Consider the following 23,890-nt stretch of genomic DNA (forward strand, 5'->3'; position numbering starts at 1 on the left):
GATTGCTAATTAATCCTTTCTCATTACATAATACACAATCGAAGATGGCCTAATCTCTAGTTGGTTCCTCGACATATTGGTCCAGGAAACCATCCATATACACTCCAGGAATTCCTCCTCCACAATATTGTTACTAATTTGGTTAGCCCAATCTCTATGTAGATTAAAGTCACCCATGATAACTGCTGTGCCCTTATTGCACGCATCTCTAATTTCCCATTTAATGCCATCCCCAACCTCAGCATTACTGTTTGGGGGTCTGTATACAACTCCCACTAACGTTTTCTGCCCCATGGCATTTCTCAGCTCTACCCATACAGATTCCACATCATCAGAGCTAATATCCTTCCTTACTATTGTGTTAATCTCAATGCTACCCCACCTCCTTTTCCTTTTTGCCTGTCTTTCCTGAATATTGAATACCCCTGGATGTTGAATTCCCAGCCTTGGTCACCCTGGAGCCAGGTTAAGGCCAGGATAAGGCCGATACAACGGGACGGCTCCTCTGGACATTCCATTCAATTAACAGCTGTAGAAAGTTATTTATCCGATAATCCTGACGATGAAAACGATAAGTACTTACTTTGGGAGAGTGAAGGCTGTAAGGGAAGGGCATCTCATCGGGATGCTGGGAGGGCTAGCTTCACACAAGCTCTGAATTAATACGGTGCAGAGGAAACAGCAAGAATCAGATGTAGATCGTGTAAACAAAATCAATTGTTTATTTACAGCAACAAAATGAATAATTTCTTCCCTAATGTACTTCATTCCAGGTACAGACAAGAATGGAACTCACCCGGGGGAGGGGGTCTTTCCATCCTGTGGGCCCAGTTATCAAACTGCCTGGCAATCTAACAGACTTGCTTCTGTGTATAGGACATGCAGAGCAGGCAGATTCTACAGCTGTCTGCCCCATCCTGCTGGCGTGTCTCCAAAACCAAGCGAGGGATCAGTATCCCTTCCTCCACTGCCAGTCTGAGCCAACAAAGCAGCTCCAGTGCACTGGATCTGGGGCCCATTGCCTGCAGTCCCTTTCACCTGGAGCCTGTTTAAAGCAGCGCCTCCATTCGGGGCCCACTTTGGTGAGCACGCCCAGCTCTGCATTGCCTCAAAACAAACTAACGTCAACAGGAAACACACCACTCCAGCCTGAGTAGCTCCATTTAATATTGTTAAAAATCTATTCAAAATGTACTCAAAGAGCATTGCTCCTGCCCAGGCCTGGGAGAGCCATTCCCAAACCATTAACAGGACCCACCTTTGAGGGAAGGGGCAGGAAATTAAAGTGCAGCTGTAAACTCCAAGATCAGCCCCAGTTAGATGCCTCTGAGAAAGAGAAGGCTTAGAGGTGACCTGATAGAGGTCTTTAACAATATCAAAGGCTTCAGTAGGTTAGACACAGAGAAGATGTTTCCACTTCTGGGGGAGCCTTTAAACTTAAAAAATAATCATTACTGACCTTAGAGCTTTCAAGATACCTGCAGGACCATGGTTGCCCGGGCCATGTAAAAATCTGTGATTTGACTATTGGTACCTCTGTACAATTTTGCCAAGTTACTCTACACTGCTTGCAACAGTTAATGTCGAATTCACAAGACATCTATCTTAATTACCGTTGTCTCTGGCTGCAGCCTTTTATTCACACTCACATAAACACATGCACACGTGCACACACACTCCCATGCACACTCACTCACTCACACACTCATACACTCACTCACTCACACACACGTGATAAAGCTATTAAGATGAATGTTCATTTTTCTAAAGCAGTCCAACATTATTAGTTTGTCACTATAGAAACAGAAAGGAGCTCTGCTCTGCCAATTGCGCTGCTAGATATCTATTTTTATTCCTAGAATTCAAAGCCACTTCCTCGGTTACACTGCCAGTCACTGGCGACAAGGCACCATTTTGTATCTGCATTTAAGAAAGCTGTCACTTTCATTGGCACTGCTCAGGCTGAAATCAGTTAACAGACCAGGGATCAAATCAGGGTCCTTCTTAGTTTGTGGTGCGTTTACCCAACAAACCTTTGGGAAGAGCTGTGTGGCTAATATGTTCCAGCTACATTCATTTACAACTGGCACTGCCACAAAAGCAGATTATGGTGGAACTCTGTTGGCAGAAAGGAGAAAAATCTCGATTTAAAAAATAAAACAGTAACGAATCTCACAACTGCGACATCAGCATGCTGGGTGGTCCTACAGTATATGAGCAGTGAGTGCTGAGGGGAGAGCCGGGCTGTTGCTGTGCCTTCATTGTACTGTCATCCAGTCTAATGGCAATCTCAAACCTCAGGAGGAGCACACCCGGAACTCACACCCTTCCCACCGTCACCTTACGGATTTTGTTTTTTTCTTCATAAAAGTCACTGGTTCTCAACTCAAAGCCATTCGAAATAAAAACAATGCCGACACAATAATGATAACGCTCCTTACTTTGCCAAAGCTTAAAAAAGTGGTTAATAATGTAAAAATAAAATCAGTCAGGACCCACAGAGATAACAAGTGTAGCTCTCCCTTCATAGAATCATAGAATGATACAGAACAGAAGGAAGCCATTCGGCCCATTGTGCCAGTGCCGGCTCTTTGATGGAGCTGTCCAATTAGCCGCACTGGTAGTCGAACTGGTGTCTCATTACATCATGTAAGTTGTTGAATCAGTGCCCCCTCCTGCTCTCTGCAGCTACTAACGCTGTATGGCGGGAAAAAAATGATGTATATTCCTAATATAATAAAAGCAGAAAAATAAAATTCTCTGCATTAACAGGAAGGCCACCTGTTAAGGATCTGCAGTGTGTGTAGTCCAAGCTCAAACAGCAATTCTACATTAACCTCAGATCGGATGGAGAACTTCTCAGTGAAAGGCTGGCACTAACAGCTGTTCTTTGTACTCCTGACAGGAGCCTGCAGCATTCTCAGCAACCAGGAAGTGAAGCAGGGAAAGTTACAGATTCTCGGCAGGTTGCCAAAGGAAAGCTCTTGGCATCAGTCTTTCTCCATGAGGTCTCCAGTGTGGGGTCAGGGTAATGCAGATTTGCTGTTCGACCTTGGACTGAACATCTGTATACCATGTTACTGAACGCACTGCACGCTCTCATTGACCTGCCAAGTAGTTGGAAGAATGATACGATGCAGGTCGTCACTGATTAATGTAAGTGCTCTAAATTAGTGCACATGCTTTGGTTGTGTTTGCCTGAAGTTGCAAGAGCAAATATTGCCTTTGGCTTGAAGGATCATCTAGGCAGAGCGCATAGAGGGAAATGGGATGGGGAGGATGACGCACTCACAATGGAGCCCATCTGAATTTCCACCCATTGGGCTGGATTTTCTCAATGGAGATGACTTGGAGGCGGGACTGCTGCTTGTCGGGTCTCTGTCCCGCCTCCATCATCTTCTGGCCAACCAGCGGGGTTTTCCCCTGATTGACCTTGTTAAGCCTGCCCAGCGGGCTCAGCAGGCCAATTAGGGGGAAGTCACTGACAGAGCATGTCAACGCCTGACATGCCATCTGTCAAGACTTCTTGAAAGAAGAAATGTCTGTGAAGCTGTCAAACACTGACATTCTTTGTAATTTGATGAAACCTTGTGTTCAGGACTCATCAAACCTTTTACCTTTATAGATTTCAGTTGACTGTTGGTTCGGAGGATCCAACAGCCAGTCTGTGAAATTGACAAGGAAGATGTTGGGACTCCCGATCCAGGGTGGATGAAGGCTGTAGGCAAAAACCAAGGTAAGTGAACATTTTTTAAACTTAACACTCACCTTACATACTTACCACTCCACTCTTGCACCCATCACTCACCTCTACATCTTATTTTCAGACCCCTCCGACCCCCGCAGACCTCCTACTCGACTCCTCCAGCCCGGTAGGGTTCTCCGAGGTCGGGAAGCTTTCACCTGTGAAGGTAGAATGGGACTAATCCTTTTTTCTGCCTGTTAACTACCTGTTAACAGGCAGTTAAAAGGATTTAATCCCTTTCCCGCTTCGAGGAGACGGGACCCGAAGCTGCACATCTTCCCGCCTCCTGACAAAAGGGCACAGAGGTGGGATGGGGGCAGGTTTGCCACCCGCCCCCACTTTCTGCTAATTTACCGGCAGTCCTGCCTCCATGCCCGCCTCCTCGGGGCTGACAAAATCCAGCCCATTAACGTAAATGAATTGGACGGACCTCCATGATGGGGGCCTGCAATTCTCTCCGTTCAATTGTTTTGTATCCGTTCCGTCCAGGCGATATTTTATGTTGAAGTGACACGAGAGGAATCTCTGCACTGTGAACATCGCCTTATCAATACAAGGAGAATAGACCTGGGGGGGTGTTCAATGGGGCTTCCGCGTTAGTGCGCAATGAGCGATAGCGAATCAGCATCCGGATTGAAGTCAATGGAAGAGAAAAGTGGACGGGGTGTGAAACGGGCTGCTGATTCGCTATCACCCATTTCGCACTACCACCGACAACCAATTTTACCCCATTACCCCCTCACTATGCTCTGGACTATTGCTTCTTGGTTGCTAGCTATGGATGTGTAAGATTTGCAAAATTTCTGTTTTTTGGCAAAGGCTGTTATTAATAAACGGGACCCTGCGTGGACTTTTTAAATCAAGAAGGGTACCCAAAATGGCGTCCGTGCCTCGTGGCAGCGAGCCTGTGAGATTTTAAAATGGACTCTGCAACGCAGACAGCTTGGAGAAATCGAAACCAAGCTGCAGGCTTCTGTGAAGAGAGACTTTGGGGGAGAAATTCGGTATCGCCCCGTTTGGGGCGCTAGTATTGGCGGTGCGCAAAGTTTAGCGCCAGGCGCAATTTATCGCCACCTCAAGCGATATTGGGTAGGTGCACCCCTGAAGGTGATTGTGGCGCTAAATCAGGCGCCGCACGATAGTCTTAAGGCGCTAACCCAGCGGCGCGACGCAATTTCTCCGCAGTCGGGCGCAGCACAGCTGCTGTCAATTATCGATTTCAGCCAGACACGCTGGCGCCGGCCAGCTCTTAAAGGGGCGGATCGATTATCATCTGCAGCCGCACCCTGCGCCTCGTAGGCCTCAAACTCGGCGGTAACCTACCTGTGGCGTCGACAACTGCATCAATATGGAGAGGGCCAGGGAGAGAGCGCAGCGCTTCAGCGAGGGGGCATTGGATGCTCTGGTTGGCGCGGTGGAGCACAGGCGATCTGTGCTCTACCCAGAGAATGGCAGGAGGCCTCAACACAGCGACTATCGCAGAGCTTGGAGGGGGGTTTTCCACAGAGTCACCTCCAGCAGCATGGTTCCCAGGACTCCTGTGCAATGCAGGAAGAAGTTCAATGACCTCACTCGGGTCGTCAGGGTGATTGCCTTTTTCAGAATCATCTTCATCCCTCCATCTGCACCTCACTTTATGGCCAGAGGGTGTGCAAAGCCCCAATGGTCAGCTGTCATCCAGCACCCATGGCCCTTTCTGGAAACACACATACACATTCAGCTCTGTGCATAATGTAAGGGCTAATCGACCATGGGAGGCATGTCATGCCAGATCAGGGCTGCAGGTTTCATCACACCCCGTCCTTTCTCTTGCAGGCCAAGCTGGCGAATAATAGAAGGCAACAGCATCGGACCGGAGGAGGCCAGCCTCACCTGCAGACCCTTACAGACCTGGAGGAGCGAGTCCACCGGATTGTGGCAAGCCAGATGATTGGCCCCGTCGCCTCTAGAGATGCCGACCCCATTGTGGACAGCAATGGTAAGGTCATCACCTTTTTGACCTCTCTCCTTCCACTTGTTCCCCACACCAGCATGCTTTTTCACTCTCGAGCCAACTCAGAGCATTGCAGCACTCATGCATCCCTTGCTGCCACCCTGTCCTTTCACTAAAGCCACTCTTGAACCTCCCTGCTTTCAGATGCTGCATCACCAACTCGGGAGGCGGGCCCTCAAGCTGCCAGTGTGAGTGACTCTGGAGGCGATGAGGAGGAGGAAGCCGGACCATCCGTACCACCCTCAGGCGATCCAGCCCATGTCCAGACTGGGGAGACGCCTTCCCTGGAGGGCAGCAGGGGGGAATAGTCTGAGGAGGATGGTAGCATAGTGGTTAGCACTGTTGCCTCACAGCGCCAGGGACCCGGGTTCAAATCCGGCCTCGGGTGACTGTCTGTGTGGAGTTTGCACATTCTCCCCGTGTTTGCGTGGGTTTTCTCCGGGTGCTCCGGTTTCCTCCCACAGTCCAAAGATGTGCGGGTTAGGTTGGTGGCCATGATAAAAATTGGCCCTTAGTGTTAGGGGGGATTAAATACGTGGGGTTACAGGGTTACGGGGATAGGGCTTGGGTGGGATGGCTGTCGGTGTAGGGACCGGGTGCTAGGGTTTGGATGATCAGCCATGATCTCGTTGAAAGGCGGAGCAGGCTCGAAGGGCCGAATGGCCTACTCCTGCTCCTATCTTCTATGTTTCTATGTTTCTATGATGCAGCTCCAGGACCCAGTGGCCTGCAGCAATGCGAGGGGGGTAGGGAAGCTCGGGGGCCGTCTCCCCGGAGGGCGAGTTGGGCCGCGAGTGCTGCTGCACAGAGCGCAGAAGAGGTGCGTGCCCTCACAGAAATGAGCACCCAGGCTGGGCTGAGGCACACTGAGCTCATGGCTGCAGTGGCAAGGATGCCCGACTCCATTGAGACACTGGCAAGGAGTGTCCAGGACTTCAGCACAGCACAGGCAAGGAGTGTCCAGGACTTCGGCACAGCACAGGCAAGGAGTGTGCAGGACTTCGGCGCAGCACTGGCAAGGATTCTCCAGGACTTCGGCGAAGCACTGGCACCTGCCACGCAAGTGCTGAGTTCTGCCACGCAGTCAGTGGCTGGTCTCATGCAGACGCAGATTGAGGCCACGCGAGCACTGACTGCTGCCACCCTCGCTGGATCGGGCAGGATTCCCTGGGGCCCTCGCCGTGCCACAGCAGGCCAGCAATCTGTGCAGCAGCCGATTGCTGCGCATGCTGCGGTGCTGCCCCATCAGAGTGCCAGTGTGTCGGCCGACCAGGGAGCTGCTGTCCGCTCTCAGGATGACAGCATTCCTGATGCCACCACTGGCACTTCTCCACTGCAGCTGCCACCACCTGTAGGACAGACTGCTTCCGCCCATGCAGAGTTGGAGCAGTCAGCAGCTGGGCCCTCCAGGCCCAGAGCTGGTCCAGGCTGTCCCTCAAGGGCATCTGCAGTCTCAGTTTCGGACAGTCAGCAGGCCTCCCCCAGCCTTGCTGCAGCCACTGGGGTCCCATTACGGAGGAGCTGCAGGGTGGGAAGTGGGCAATTCCGCAAGGGAAGCAGATCACCGTCGAGGGCAAAAAGTAGAAGGTGCTGCTAAATTATGTTCTTTCTTTCATTCAAGGCCGAGGATGCTGGTCTGAATGTTGGTTATGTTTTGCACATTGTCTCCAGGGTGTGAGAGACAGTTATGTTTTGGACATTGTCTCCAGGGTGTGAGAGACAGATATGTTTTGGACAGTCTCCAGGGTGTGAGAGCCAATTATGTGGCAGTCTGTTTGTTTTGCTGTTTGTTTCCATTGCTTTGTCATGCGGGAAGGATACACATTTTGTTAAATAAAGAAGTTTATTTAGTCACAATGTCCATGTCTGTTCTTTGCACTAATTTTTGCCTTGACCGGCTTAGTGTTAGCAGAACGGTTACATTCACGTTCTTGGAATGGCAGAAAACATTCCCTCAGAGGGGGCTAGAAGCGACTTGCTATAAGCCTCTGACGGACGGCCCTTGCAGTTTGTGCCTCCCTCCCGTCTTGGTGCTCCTCCTCCTCCTCTGCTGGTGCTTCAATGCCTGGTGGCATTGGCTGGGTCCTGAGGATTGCCAGGTTATGCAGCATGCAACACACAACCACGAAGTGGGAGACTCGCTCAGGTGAGTACTGAACGGCTCCTCCGGAATGGTCCAGGCAGCGGAACCGTTGCTTCAGCACGCCGATTGTGTGCTCAATGATGTTCCTGGTCGCTTGATGGCTCTCATTGTAACGTTTTTCAGCAGGGGTGCTGGGCGAACGGAGCGGGGTCATCAGCCAGGGGCACAGAGGATAGCCCTTGTCCCTGAGAAGCCAGCCTCCTGGGTGAGCCGGGGCCTCGAAAAGGTCTGCCACAGAAGTCTGGCGCAGGATGAAGGCGTCGTGGCTGCTGCCCAGAAAGTGGGCATTGACAGCGAGTATCAGCTTTCAGTGGTCACAGACTAGCTGCACATTCAAAGAATGGAACCCCTTTCGGTTGCGGAAATCCTCCGCATTCTCTAGAGGCGCCCGCAAAGCCACATGCGTGCAGTCAATGGCGCCCTGCACCATGGGGAAGCCCGCTATCCTTGCGAAGCCCTCTGCGCGCTCTCGCTGCTTGTCCGGGGTCATTGGGAAGGAGATGTAATGCCGTCTCCTTTTAAAGAGGGCATTAGTCACTTGACGGATGCAGCAGTGCACCGTGAACTGTGAGATGTTGGCAATGTCCCCAGTAGCGGCCTGAAAGGAGCCGCTGGCATAGCAGTTTAGAGCCACAGTGATCTTCACAGCCACCGACAGAGATGTCCTGCACCTTAGTTGAGGCTGCAGATCTGGCTGAAGCAGGTGGCAGAGCTCAGTGACCACCTCCTTACTGAAGCGCAGCCTTCGGAAACACTGCTCCTCCGATATGTTGATATACGAAAACTGTTGGCGGAAAACCCTGGCAGCGTAAGGTCTCGTGTGCCGACGTCTGTAGGCCCTCCTCCGTCTGGCCATGCCTGCCACTCTATCCCTGTGTCTCTGTGCCCTGTCAATATGATTGAGAAGGACGACGTTCCCATCCAATGCAGCCCCCATAGTAAGTGCGCACTGAAAGTTATGCCGGTTGAGAAGCTTACCAACTGCAAAGTTATGTTCAGAAGGCTAAAGTTCCTCAGCCAGCGCTGGCTCACTGCAGAAATGGCTCTCCGTTTGTCTCTGAGCAACTCTCTCTCTCTCTCAAAGAATGTGTGGTCCAAAAATGGCTACCACTAATAATCCAGGAAGAGTCCCCTTTAAATAGCGCCCCCCCAGCCCGACAGCGACTGGGAAATGTTCCAGGTAACCTGTCCTTGTTAGCGCCAGGCGGAACGGAGGGGGGCGCCACTGAATTTCCGGTCCGGGGCGCCCTAAGGGCGTTGCACACTGAAATGATGTCATGATCTGCATGCGCCGGTGAGCGGGTGCAACAGTTTAGTGCCGGCGCTAAATGTCCGCTCAATTTGGGAAGAGGCGCAGGGTTCGTTGCGCCCGGGCACTAGTTGGTTAGTGCCCCACTTCTTGACCTCGTTAGGTGCTAATGGGTGGCGCAGCCAACCGAATTTTGCCCCCTTTGTATTTTGGAACCAGAAAGGACTCTGAATTATGCATTAGACCGAATTGGAGGCAAGTCTAAATTCAGTTTAGGCCTATAGTTAAGGCCATCAAGCAGTCTGCATATATTATCGGAAACAGATTAACAGAGCCATCGAGACCGGACAGGCCCATCAATGAACTTTCAGGACAATACAAGTCAATTATCGGGCCGGTAGATGCGATTACCGGCCATCTAAAACCAGTTAGTATGGATTGCTACCATTATTTAAAATAGCCCGCCAAGATTAAAACAAAGAACTAACCTGATTTGGCGGGCAGATAAGGGTTTTCGATGAAGGTATAATTGAAGGCCCCCTCGGGTAGCAAGGAGCTTCTTAGGTGTGTCCTTTATTGGTTGGTGTGCTGCTCTTCAGCTCCTCGCCCTCGTGGCTCCCGCTCTTTCCCCGTCCCGCACTTACCCCCTGGCCTTTGCCCATGCCATTTTCCCACTCCATCTGGAACTAGCCCCGGCACCGGGTCAGGCGGACACGGACAATTCAGGCCAGGCGAGGCAGGACACGACGAGGGGAGGAGGGAAGACCACCGGAGGGAAGACCGGCTGAAGGAGACCAACTGAGGAGACGAACTGAGGGGAGGCTTCGAATTATCGGGCCTTCAGCCTCAGCCGATCTTCGAATAACTGCGCACCAACTCAATCTGGCGGCTGTCGACGAAGAATCATCCCTGCAAGGTGAAGTACCCAAACAGAGATTTAACTTTGGGGTACTCGAACCTGGACAACGCCCTTGCAGTGCCTGGAGGCCACGTGACGACAGCAGGCTCCAGAGAGCACCAAGAGCGAACCCCAAACCCAACCGTTGTTTTGAGCCTAACAAACCTTTTGATTGGTGAGCATGAAGTTCTGACCCCTCATAGCTTAATCTAGTTAGGTATAGGGGGGTGGGATAAGGATAAGGGGATTGTTAAGATAGTTGTTTTCCCTCGATGTGCCGTGTGTTCCCCATTCCCTGTATAAGTATATAGTTATTATTATTCTTTTACATTTGTATTTTTGCCTGTAGAAGTGTACGCTAGTAATTTTTCCCATAAGATTGTATCAAGTTTTTCCTCTTCAATAAAATTTTGGTTTTTGTTTACATCCAACCACCTGTCTACTTGAGTTTTCTCTGTACCGCCGCCTTGTATCTAAGTCCGGTGTCCAGAACCCAGGGGCGTGGGAGTGATTTGAACCGCTCACAAAACAGTCAGGGGCATAACTGACTGGGCGTACCTACACGCCACCCCCTACAGATGGATGACTGTAAGCAGGTAAGAGCATATGAAAGTTTGGAACAAGAAAAGGCCATTCAGCCCATCAAGCCCACTCCTCCCACAGGCCACACATGGTTGGCTTAATTCAGGACTCCTCTCCATTCCCCTCTATCAATGATCTCTATAGCCTCTTCATAACCTCCATACAAATCAAATAGAACAAATGGGGCTAGATTTTCCTCCATTGTCCACCCAAATTCAGGCAGGAGAGCAGGGGAAAATGGGCTGCAATTGGTGAGGTTCCACCACCTCTTTCTCACCCTGAGCTCAATTGCTCTTCCCCTGGCTCCCGCTGTGCCAGCTGCCAGCTGCCAGCTGTCACTAACCCACCTGCCACATATAGATGCCAGCAGAGAGGTTGGGGAGGCGGGGCGCAGAGGGAAGGGGGGAAAGATATTATTGGGGGGTAAATTCAGTACCTTAGCACCTCCAGTTAGTGCCTGGCAGGGGCGCTGAGGCAGTAGTGCCGCGGCGAGGCGAATCAAGCGCCGCAAGCCAAATTCGGCCCCCCCGTTGCGCCGCCACTATGAGTTAGCGCCGGGGACTTCAGCGCCAGTCAGATTGTGACGTCAGTGAGCATGCAACGCTCACTGGATGCCCGATCTGCCAAATTGAGTATCACCCCCTGCCTTAATGCTTGGTCCCATCAGCGACAGGGAGAGGAGGCATCAAGCAGGTGGTAGCTGGCTCCGGGGTGGTATTTAAAGGGATCAGTCGCAACTGCCAGATTAGTGGTGTTTCACTGCTTCCTTGTCAGTTTGAGATAGCTCAAGAGTTGAATTCAGTCATTCAATGGTTGTTTAGTCTCCGGAGTGTTGTGGCTTCTAAAAGTTTGTTAAATTTATTCTCACAAAATATCAAAGTGCTGCACTTCCTTACATTAATGGGGTTGTACTGGCAGTTGACCTCGCCCTCTGGAATCTACTGCCGAGGGAGCGGAGGCAGTGAGAAAGATTGCAAGATGTGGCCAGAGGGAGGAGGAGGGCCATCAGGGCTCTCAACAGGAGGCCTTCCCCTCCAAGGGTCTTCCGACAGCAATTCTCCTACCTTCAATTAAGCCAGGAGCAGAAATCTGCCACCTCCTGCAACCAGACCTCGAGCCTCAGATCAGGACCAGGACGGCTCTCTCAGTGGCAGTCAAGGTCACCGTCGCCCTCAATTTCTTCGCCAGCGGATCCTTCCAGTTTGCAACTGGAGATATAGGTAACATCTCACAGTTCGCCGTCCATTGCTGCATCCAGAAGGTCACAGAGGCTCTCTACAGTATCAGAAGGGGCTACATTTCCTTCCCCATCACCAGAGAGAACCAGGATGAGGGTGCATGTGGCTTTACCAGGATAGTGGGATTCCCCATGGTGCAGGGCGCCATTGATTGCACCTACATGGCTTTGCGGGCACCTCATAACAGTCCTGACATCTTCCGTAACCGCAAAGGCTACCACTCACGTAATGGGCAGATGGTGTGCGACCATAGACAACAAATCTTCAATGTGAATGCCCGCTATCCTGGCAGCAGCCACAATACCGTCATCCTGTGCCAGACCGGTATTCCAGCACTCTTCCAGCCACAACATCAAGCTCGCGCCTGGCTGGTTGGAGACAAGGGCTATCCACTCTCCACCTGGCTCATGACTCCCCTCTGCAACCCCAACGCTCCTGCCCAGCCCTCATATAATGAGAGACGTACCACCACCAGGAACATCATCGAGCAGACCATCGGGGTGCTCAAGCAATGGTTCCGTTGCCTTGACTATTCGGAAGGAGCCCTCCAGTACTTGCCAGAGTGGGTGTCCAGTTTCATCATGGTGTGCTGCATGCTACACAATCTGGCCATCATGAGGGCCCAGCCCTTGCCAACAGGGATTGTGGGACCATCTCAGGAGGAGGAAGAGGGAGAGGAGGAGGAGGAGGATGACGAGAAGGAGGACGAGGAAGATGAGGAGGGGGAGGGGGAGGAGAAGGAGGAACAGGAGGGAGGGAGGAGGCAACCACTCAATTGGCCTTCCGGAAGGGCGGTTTGTGACCGCCTCATTTTCCACTCTATTTTCCAACAGAGATAGTGGTTGGGTGTCGGCTTGTCCCCCGCCTGTGTGCTCCTGCTCTCTCCTGTTGTGAGCCACCTTGGCCTGCAAGAGAAAGGAAAGTGTGTGAGTCAGTGTCAGCAATGTGTTTGGGTGATGTGCCTGCCATAGTTGAATAGCTGTCATTGTGTGCAAGGTGTGAGATGTGGGTGTGAGTGTTGGTAGGTAGAGATTGTTGGTGGGTGAGTGCTGGGGGTGTGGTGCTTTGGGCAGTGTGTGCAGACTGAGGTTCAGATGGTGGTATGTAGCATTTGTTGAAGCATTGACTCACCCTAACCACCCAAGTGAGTTTATTAAATTTCTTCCTGCAATGTGTGTGGGTCCTGGGGAACCACAGAGCTGCCTAAGACCTGATGGGCTACCTCCCTCCACATGGCATGAAGAGGGCCTCCTGCCACTTGCCGGAAGAGCACCGCCCACCATCTCTCCACAGTGAAGACCAACGCCTCCAATGTTTGGCCCGAAAATCTGTGGGCTCTCTCTCTGGGGCATGGCTCTGCCATGAGTACAGCTGGTTGAGTCGTCTGACTCCTTGGACTTGGCCCTTGGTCTGCTCCTGCTGGCTGACCAGGTTCACAGGCAGCAATGCTAAGAATGAGGTTCTGCAGCATGAATGAACCTCCCCTTTAAGAACTGGAAAGAGCCAATGGCAATGATAACTTGCGATTAGGCTGCACCTGATATTGGTTAGCCCTTTGAGTGTAACGCCACTGAGCTAGGCCATTAGTGCTCCCACCCTTTCTCTGAGCGATGACACAGAATTTTGCGTGCAGCGAGATTCATTAACACCTGGCGCTAAATCTCAAACTTATCCAAAGTTAGCACCCATTCCTGGGCTATAATGAATTTCTCCCCCAACTTGTTTATTAAAGAATTAAGATGAAAAGCATTGAAGTTTTATGCTCTGCTGCAGTGACAAAGGATAAAATGGTGGCCTGTTCAGCCCAGTATTTTCTTTTTACTTCAGTGACCTTCAAACTTTGCTCTGCAAAGGAATCTCTTCTAAGTGATGAAATATTCCCAGTATGTCTGTGTTGTGTCTCCTTGTATTCTTATTGCTATGTAATACAGACACTTTTAACTCATTTAGTTTACGACTTCTACTCAGTTGTATTCTTGCTTTTATGATGTTGCTGCCGCATGGTGCGGAGTGATACAAGATGTCCGACTTTGCACTGCGCACTGCCGTTCACAGTGTGCCACATAGCAATATAAATACACTAACCAAAGTAGTTCCATATAACGATGTAACAAGTAGTTCCATTTAATGATGTAATAATATAACGATGTAACATCCCTCTTTCTCAAAAAACTAAAACATGAAATTTAATTTAATTTAAAAAAATATTATATCTAAACTATTATTATCAAATACAAAGAATCGTGAGTTTTATTTTCTTATTCGCGATATCGCTCAAGTGGTTGGATGTTGTCCCTCCATCTTGTGGATTTGGTGGTGACCACTCCTCTCTGCGGTGTTTTGGTGTGTTCTGCTCTTCTTGTTGTTGTTGCTGTCGCACTTGGAGTTGGAGTGTGCATGCTCATGGTTGTTTGATTTGTGGCACTTGTTTCTGGCATTGTACTGCTTGTGGTAGCTGGTGTTGTCAATGTTGCTGATGTTGTCTGCTGCTTAACCAGTTCAGGTGAAGGTCTGATGTGGAGTCTGTTCCGTCTGTGTTGGTTACCAGGTTCAGTCTCTCCGAAGTAGGATCTTGGAGTATCAGCTTTTCCAATGACCTTGGCTGGATTCCAGGTTTTCAATACCGGGTCTTGCACATGCACTGATTGCCCATTCAGCAATTCTGGTAGCATCTTTGCATGTTTGTCGTAATGTTTGCTCCCTACGACTTGTGCTTCTGCCAGCTTCTGTCTGAAGTCCTCCTGGTCCTGGGGAGGATGTATTTTTGCTGGTAGGGTAGTCTTAAACTTCTTCCCATTCAGCAATTCCGCAGGTGATTTCATGTCTGCTTTCAGTGGTGTTGATCTGAGTGATAGGAGGGCAAGGTCTTGGTCTTCCCCCATCTCCCTGCTTTTGCTGAGAGTTCTCTTGACAGTCTGGATCTGTCTTTCGATGAACCCGTGTCCCCTTGGGAAATGTGGGGATGAGGTTACTATTTTGAACCCATACTTTTCTGCCAGAGCTCTGAATTCACTCGATGTGAACTAGGTTCCATTGTCACAGATTACCTTTTCCTGGATTCCTTGTTCAGCAAACAAGCTCTTTGCAATTCTGGTGGTAGTTGTGGCTCTCAGATCTTTCATCCTTCTCACAAAAGGAAACTTGGAATAGTAATCTGTCACTATGAGATACCATTCTTGATTGCACATGAAGAGATCTGCCCCAACAGTGTGCCATGGTCTTGACGGTATTTCACTAGGTATCATCTCCTCTTTCTGTTGTGCATTTCTGTATTTCTGGCATATACCACATGCAGAAACCATCTGTTCGATATTTTTGTACATGCCTATCCAGTATACAGCTGATCTGGCTCACAGCTTGCATTTCTCCATTCCCATGTGGCCTTCATGTATTAGATGGAGAAGTTCTGTCTACATCGTCTTTGACACGATGATCCCCGATCCAGCAAGGAGAATACCGTCTTCTATTGTGATGTCGTCTCCAATCGTCCAGTATTGACGAATTGTCGCCTGTACCTGCTGGAATCTCTCCGGCCACCCCTGTATCACTTGTTGTGTGAGTAGTTGCAATTCCTCATCTTTGCTAGTCTCATCTCTGATTTGACTGAGCTTTGTAGGGGTAACACTCACTAGGTGGTGGATTTTTACTGTTAGACCCTCCACCTCGTGTTTCTCATATGGTGACAATTGAGACAACGCATCTGCTTGCACCATTTCCTTTCCTGGCTTATATTTAAGCGTGAAGTCGTAGCTTTGGAGCCTTAGAAGTAGTCTTTGCAGTCTTGTAGGTGCTTTGCACAGATTCTTCTTGTAAATCTGTTCTAGTGGACAATGGTCACTCTCTATTGTAAACTGCTTTCCATACAGGTATGTATGGAATTTCTCGCATCCATACACTACTGCTAATAGTTCTCTTTCTATGTTGGCGTATCTCGTCTCGGCTGACGTCAAGGCCTTTGATGCGAAAGCTATTGGCTTTCCTTCCTGCACAAGAGCTGCCCCTAGTCCTCTGGTAGAAGCGTCTACTTGTAGAGTGACTGGTTTCCTTCTGTCATAATATGACAGACTTGTTTCTTTGCACAACAGTTCTTTAAGTTGTTTGAAATTCCTTTTCCTCTTCAGTCAAACTCCAGCTATTATACAAATCTAGACCTTTTTCTCCTGTCCACAACAGAATGTAACTAACCTTTTCCTCGTTGGCAGTACCCTTCAGGAAGCTTTTGAATGTAAGGTCACATTTCTGTTTGAACTTGCGGAATGCCTCTACTATATCGTCGGCTTCCCAGTTCATGAGTGGTTGCATTTGCGCAGTCAGTGCAGCGGCAGCCGCCATCTTAGTAGCCCGTACGATTCACGCTCAATCACCGCAGACACCGGCACTCACGATCAGCTCATATATTCACTTTTCGTCTTATTCGTAGTTCGTATGGCACGAGTTGTACTCACTTATACCGCTGCCACCATGTTGTGTCTCCTTGTGTTCTTATTGCTATGTAATACAGACACCTTTAACTCATTTAGTTTACGACTTCCACTCAGTTGTATTCTTGCTTTTATGATGTTGCTGCCGCATGGTGCGGCGTGATACAAGATGTCCGACCTTGCACTGCGCACTGCCGTTTACAGTGTGCCACATAGCAATATAAATACACTAACCAAAGTAGTTCCATATAACGATATAACAAGTAGTTCCATTTAACGATGTAATAATATAACGATGTAACAGTCTGATAGCATCGGCACACTCTGTAGATCTGCTACATATATTGACAAGCTCTAGACACCCCTGAAAATACCAGAGGGGAATCTCCTCTGCAAGTGGCAAGTATTGACACATTCCTGAGAAATCTCATCTCAGTTTCCACAAGATAGTATCAGCAACCCAAAGGATAACAGTGCTCTCACCGCAGAAATGGTTTAATCAGTATACAGCAACAGAAGGGCCATGCTGGTAAATCAACAGATGCAGAAACCTGTGAACAGACGGAAAGCTATCTAATGGCTTCTCAGAGCCTTGAGATCCTCTTCTGGACTCGCCAGTGTACGGAGACGCCAGTTTGATGTAGATGTTAGATACTGTGAGAAGGGGAATAGGAGGTTACTTGTACATCATTTCAGTTAGAACCCTTAGCGCACAATAAAAGGGTGACTCGTTGGCAAAGGAACGCAGAGCCACACACACTTGTATCTGGCCAATGGAAATTGTACCTCACCCTTTCAGGTGTCAACTGTGGCTCAGTCGTAGCACTCTTGTGGATCAGAAGGTCATGTATTCAAGCTACACTTCATGAAACTTGTTCACATAAGCTAGGTCGACAACTCAATACAGTACTGAGGGAGGGCCGCACTGTCAGAGGTGCCATCTTTTGGATGAGGTATTAAACCGAGGCCCCGTCTACCCTCTCAGATGGATGTAAAAGATCCTAGGGCACTTTTCTGGAGATGAGCATGGAAACTCTCCCAATATCTTGGCCTACATTTATCTCCCTAAAAACAAATTATCTGCCATTTATCTAATTGCTATTTGTGGGACTTTGCTGTGTGGAAATTGGCTGTTGTGTTTCCTACATTACAACGCTTCAAAAATACTTCATTGACTGTGAAGCGCTTTGGGACATCCTGAGGTCATGAAAGGCGGGATATAAATACAAGTTATAAATTAAAGAAGCGTGCAGTAAGGGCACAGCAGTCATCATGGGTGACTTTAAACTACATATAGATTGGGCTAACCAAATTAGTAACAATACTGTGGAGGAGGAATTCCTGGAGTGTTTACGGGATGGTTTCCTGGGCCAATATGTCAAGGAACCAACCAGAGATCAGGCCATCTTAGACTGGGTATTATGTAGCGAGAAAGGATTAATTAGCAATCTTGTTGTATGAGGCCCCTTGGGTCGGAGCAATCATAATATGATCGAATTCTTCATTAAGATGGAGAATGAAGTAGTTGACTCAGAAACTAGGGTCCTCAATTTAAATAAAGGAAACTACAATGGTCTGAGGAGCGAGTTGGGTAGGATTGATTGGGGAATGGCACTCAAAGGGTTGACGATGGATAGGCAATGGCAAACATTCAAAGACCGAATGGATGAACTACAGAAGTTGTTCATCCCAGTTTGGCATAAAAATAAAACAAAAAAGGTGACTCAACCGTGGCTAACAAGAGAAATTAGGGATAGCATAAGATCCAAGGAGAGGACATACAAATTGGCCAGAAAAAGCAATAATCCTGAGGATTGGGAGCAGTTTAGGATTCAACAAAGGAGGACAAAGGGATTAATTAAGAAAGGGAAAATAGAATATGAGAGTAAGCTTGCAGGGAACATAAAAACTGACTGTAAAAGCTTTTATAGATATGTAAAGAGAAAAAGATTGGTGAAGTCAAGCATAGGTCCCTTGCAGTCAGAATCGGGGGAATTTATAATGGGGAGCAAAGAAATGGCAGACCAACTAAATACATATTTTGGTTCTGTCTTCCCAAAGGAGGACACAAATAACCTCCCAGAAATACCGCGGAACATAGGGTCTGATGAAAGGGTGGAACTGAAAGAAATCAGTATTTGTAGGGAAATGGTGTTAGGAAAATTGATGGGACTGAAGGCCGATAAATCCCCAGGGCCTGATAATCTACATCCTAGAGTACTTAAGGAAGTGGCCCTAGAAATAATAGATGCATTGCTGGTCACCTTCCAGAACTCGATAGACTCTGGAACAGTACCCATGGATTGGAGGGTAGCTAATGTTACACCACTATTCAAAAAAGGTGACAGAGAAAAAGTGGGGAATTATAGACCGGTAAGCCTGACATCGGTAGTGGGGAAAATGCGAGAGTCCATTTTAAAAGATGTAATAGCAGAGCACTTGGAAAGCAGTGACAGGATCGGACAAAGTCAACATGGATTTACAAAAGGTAAATCATGCTTGACTAATCTACTGGAATTTTTTGAGGATGTAACTGATAAAATAGATAAGGGAGAACCAGTGGATGTGGTGTATTTGGACTTTCAGAAGGCTTTCGATAAGGTCCCGCATAAGAGGTTAGCGTGCAAAATTAAGGCACATGGGATTGGGGGCAAGGTATTGACTTGGATAGAGAACTGGTTGGCGGACAGAAAGCAAAGAGTTGGAATAAACGGGTCGTTTTCCGAGTGGCAGGCAGTGACTAGTGGGGTACCGCAAGGATCGGTCCTAGGACCCCAGCTGTTCACAATATATATTAATGATCTGGACGAGGGAATTGGATGTAATATCTCCAAATTTGCAGACGACACAAAGCTGGGTGGGAGGGTATGCTGTGAGGAGGATGTCGTGAAACTCCAGTACGATTTGGACAGGTTGGGTGATTGTGCAGAAACATGGCAAATGCACTATAATGTGGATAAATGTGAGGTTATCCACTTTGGTGGCAAAAAGAGGAAGGCAGATTATTATTTGAATGGCAATAGATTGGAAGAAGGGGAAGTGCAAAGAGACCTGGGTGTTCTTGTGCACCAGTCGCTGAAGGTAAGCATGCAGGTGCAGCAGGTGGTTAAGTCGGCAAATGGTATGTTGGCCTTCGTAGCAAGAGGATTCGAGTACAAGAACAAGGCTGTCTTGCTGCAGTTGTACAGGGCCTTGGTGAGACCGCACCTTGAGTATTGTGTGCAGTTTTGGTCACCTTACCTGAGGAAGGACGTTCTTGCCATGGAGGGAGTGCAGTGAAGATTCACCAGGCTGATACCTGGGATGGCAGGAATGACATACGAGGAGAGATTGTGTCAATTGGGCTTATACTCACTGGAGTTTAGAAGATTGAGAGGGGATCTCATCGAAACCTATAAAATTCTGTCAGGTCTGGACAGACTAGATGCAGAAAGGATGTTTCTGATGGCCGGGGAGTCCAGAACCAGGGGTCATAGTCTAAGGATAAGGGGTAAGCTATTTAGGACTGAAATGAGGAGGAATTTCTTCACCCAGAGAGTGGTGAACCTGTGGAATTCTCTGCCACAGAGGGCGGTGGAGGCCAGTTCATTAAATATATTCAAGAAAGAGCTGGATATATTTCTTGAGGCTAAAGGGATCAAGGGATATGGGGAGAAGGCAGGGACAGGGTACTGAATTTGGATGATCAGCCATGATCTCATTGACTGGCGGAGCAGGCTCGAAGGGCCGAATGGCCTACTCCTGCTCCTATCTTCTATGTTTCTAAGTTCCTTCTTCCTTTAAATCATCATTCACAGGAGACTTTGAAGTTGTTTTCAGTGATTACAGTTATCAGAATCAATTACCTAAACATCAGCACCGAGAGTTACTGCAGCGAGTCTCTGGCGGGAGATGGGCTGAAACCCTGGACAAATGACCGCCTTTAGCTGTTTATATCGCTTCGCTAGGGATTCTGCTGAAATGACGGTGGGAGATGAAGTGAACCCTGAGGAAGTCCTTCACCCGCTGTGCCCCAGATTGCATCTCCCATAAGAGTGAAGCGACCTGCGTACCTGAAGCATTGGCTTATGTTGCAGATGATTTTCTGCTCACCGTGGTCGAGTGACTATGGGTATTGCATGCTGGAATTTCGAATGTGCTCTCTCTCGCCGGGCGAGACTCCCTCTCAGGAGCACGAAATTAGAGAATAAACCCTATTAGAACAGATTGCAGGGTTTAGTGCTCTGAACTAAAACCAGTAAATGCTGGATAACACTCAGCAGGTCAGGCAGTGTCTGTGGCGAAGGAAAAACAGAGCTAACATTTCAGGTGGCCGTTCATCAGAAGTGAAAGATGTTAGATGTGAACAGGTTTTAAGCAAGCACAGTGCTAGGCAAAAGGGGTGCCTGCCTCAGCTTATCTGCTGCTGAGACTCTCATCCACGCCTTTGTTACCTCTATACTTGACTATACTTGACTATTCCAACACACTCCTGGTCAGCTTCCCATTTTCCACCACCCATAAACTTGAGCTCATCCAAAGCCCTGCTGCCCCGTATCCTAACTCGCACCAAGTCCCGTTCACCCATCACCCCTGTGCTCACTGCCCCGTGTCCTAACTCACACCAAGTCCCGTTCACCCACCACCCCTGTGCTCGCTGCCCGTGTCCCAACTCGCACCAAGTCCCGTTCACCCACCACCCCTGTGCTCACGGCACCGTATCCTAACTCGCACCAAGTCCCGTTCACCCATCACCCCTGTGCTCACTGCCCCGTATCCTAACTCGCACCAAGTCCCGTTCACCCACCACCCCTGTGCTCGCTGCCCCGTGTCCTAACTCACACCAAGTCCCGTTCACCCATCACCCCTGTGCTCACTGCCCCGTATCCTAACTCGCACCAAGTCCCGTTCACCCACCACCCCTGTGCTCACTGCCCCATGTCCTAACTCACACCAAGTCCCGTTCACCCACCACCCCTGTGCTCGCTGCCCGTGTCCCAACTCGCACCAAGTCCCGTTCACCCATCACCCCTGTGCTCACGGCCCCGTATCCTAACTCGCACCAAGTCCCGTTCACCCATCACCCCTGTGCTCACTGCCCCCTATCCTAACTCGCACCAAGTCCCGTTCACCCATCACCCCTGTGCTCACTGCCCTCTATCCTAACTCGCACCAAGTCCCGTTCACCCATCACCCTGTGCTCACTGACCTACATTGGCTACCGGTCAAGCAACGCCTCCATTTTAAGATTCTCATCCTTGTTTCCAAATCCCTCCGTGGTCTCGCCCCTCCCTATCTCTGTAACCTCCTCCAGCTCTACAACCTTCCGAGATATCTGTGTTCCTGCAATTATGGCCTCTTGCGCATCCCTGATTATAATCGCTCAGCCATTGGTGGCCGTGCCTTCTGTTGCCTCGGCCCTAAGCTCTGGAATTCCCTCTCTAAACCTCTCCATCTCTCTACCTCTCTTTCCTCCTTTAAGACGCTCCTTAAAACCTACCTCTTTGACCAACCTGTCCTAATATTTCCTTAAGTGGCTCGATGTCAAATGTTGTTTGATAACGCTCCTGTGAAGTGCCTTGGGACATTTTACTAAGTTACAAGTGTTATATAAATGCAAGTTGTCGTCGTCGTTGTTTAACTCAATCTTTAACTGAAATTCTGCCAAGACCTTACTTAAAGATTGCAGCATTTAATTTGACTGGGGTTGAGCTACCATTGACCTCCAAACGCCAGTTCTGCCGATCCACTGGCGGGACTCTCCAGGAAACAGGCGGAACTGGCCCGATTACAACATTGACTGGTTCTTTCTACAGGCTCCCCAGTGGTTCAGCGGCCAGCTGGGCCCTACAATACTGGAAGGCTGTAGGTCCGGTTGCCAATCTGCGCTCAACTGGAGTAGTGGTGAGTGCTGCAATTGGCCTGTCAGAGCCCCTGGGTTAGAGAAGTGGGTAATCAGCCGGAGTTCAGGGAGGCGCTCCAATGTAGATCGGTGATTGTGGAGATTCTTCAACAAGGAGCCAACATCTTGAGGAAGGGAGGGCAAAGAAAGTAGCGGAAAATAAAGATTCTGACTCCCATTTTGTTTAGCTGTGCGGTTTAATTTTTAAATTCTTTTTGTTGTGGTAAATTATCTTTTGTCAGTCTCGTTTATGTCAGAACGAGCTTCTAAGTCAAGCAGAACACTCTACCTAGAAGACCAAATGAAAGCTGGTTCCAATATTTCAACTCTAACCCATGTTTTGCTCTTGGTTTTAATTCATTGTTTGTCAGGAGTAAGGTCAACTGCTTCTTGCCGTGCTCATTATGTTGATGGATGACAGAGCCGATGGATGAGAATCCTCTCATTTTGTGTTAAGTAACAGCACGAAGCACTGTTAGATCAGGTACAGTGTGGGTTACTGGCAACGTCTGCCCTCTGCTCATGGCCCTGGTAAATTAAATGAACCAGAACCCCAAAGGCACTGTCTTCTTGACACACTCTTTAATTAGATTAAAGATATGAGGCGCACAATTTGGATCTTTAGCGCCCATTTTATGGGTGCTCTGAGAGCCCTTAGAGGTCCAAAATGGTGTTTGCGGTGAGCGCGGATACTTCTAGTGCGGGATGCGCTGGTGGCCATATTGGTGAGAGAGTTAGCGCACGTGCAGAGAGCATCCGCCAGAAATAAGCAGAGTAGGCATGTAATGCTGATTGGACACCAACACTCCAGCTAATGCCCTCTCTTAAGCTCGCACAGCTCAACACGCATTCAGCAGCAGGAAGGACCCCCCCCAGCACTATTTAAAGGGGTCATCAACAAGTTAGCTGCTGATTGATTTCTACTGGCTGTTGCTGTGATTGTACTAGTGTTTGGTGGTTTCTAGAGTTCTTTAAAGTTGCTATAGTCTACAGGGAGTGGTGTGGCAGGTGCTGAAGGGCTTTGTCCTGACTTGAAAGCTTCTGCACAAGCCACCTGCTCCCAGACATGGGTGCAGCAGTAGGAATTCCCCTTGGACTACAGCATGACTGGGAGAATGAGCAGAGGCGACACAGAGCAGGGCAAGCTGCTGGAAGAGGGAGGAGAAGGAGGGGGGAAAAGGGATCTCGGCAGGAGATCATATCTGCCCAGGGTGTTCAGGGAGCAGTTCTCCTACCTGAACCTCAGCGAGGAACAAAGTGTGAGATGCCTGCGCTTCACCAAGGACGTCCTCACTGAAATCTGCCACCTGCTGCAGCCACAACTGCGACCTCAGAGCAGGGCGAGGAACACATTGCCAGTAGCTGTGAATGTGACCGTGGCCATGAAGATTTGTGTCAGGATCCTTCCTGGCTGGAGCTGGAGATATTTGCAACATCTCCCAGTTTGCCATCCACTGTTGCGGAAAGGAGGTCACTGAGGCTCTCTATTCCAAGAGAGCTGACTACATTTCATTCTCTCTGGCCAGAGAGCAGCAGGCGGAGCGAGTACGTGGCTTCGCGAGGATTGCAGGCTTCCCCATGGTGCAGGGTGCCATTGATTGCACGCATGTTGCTTTATGGGTGCCACACGTCAACTCTGAGATGTACCGCAGCCGAAAGGGATTCCACTCCCTCGAAGTTCAGTGACCATACGCAACGCATCATGCAGATCAATGCCTGGTATCCTGGCAGCAGTCATGA

This window comes from Somniosus microcephalus, chromosome 9 (genome assembly GCF_052327205.1).
Source record: "Somniosus microcephalus isolate GS21.2 chromosome 9, FLI_Smic_1.0, whole genome shotgun sequence".
NCBI classification, from domain to species: Eukaryota; Metazoa; Chordata; class Chondrichthyes; order Squaliformes; family Somniosidae; genus Somniosus; species Somniosus microcephalus.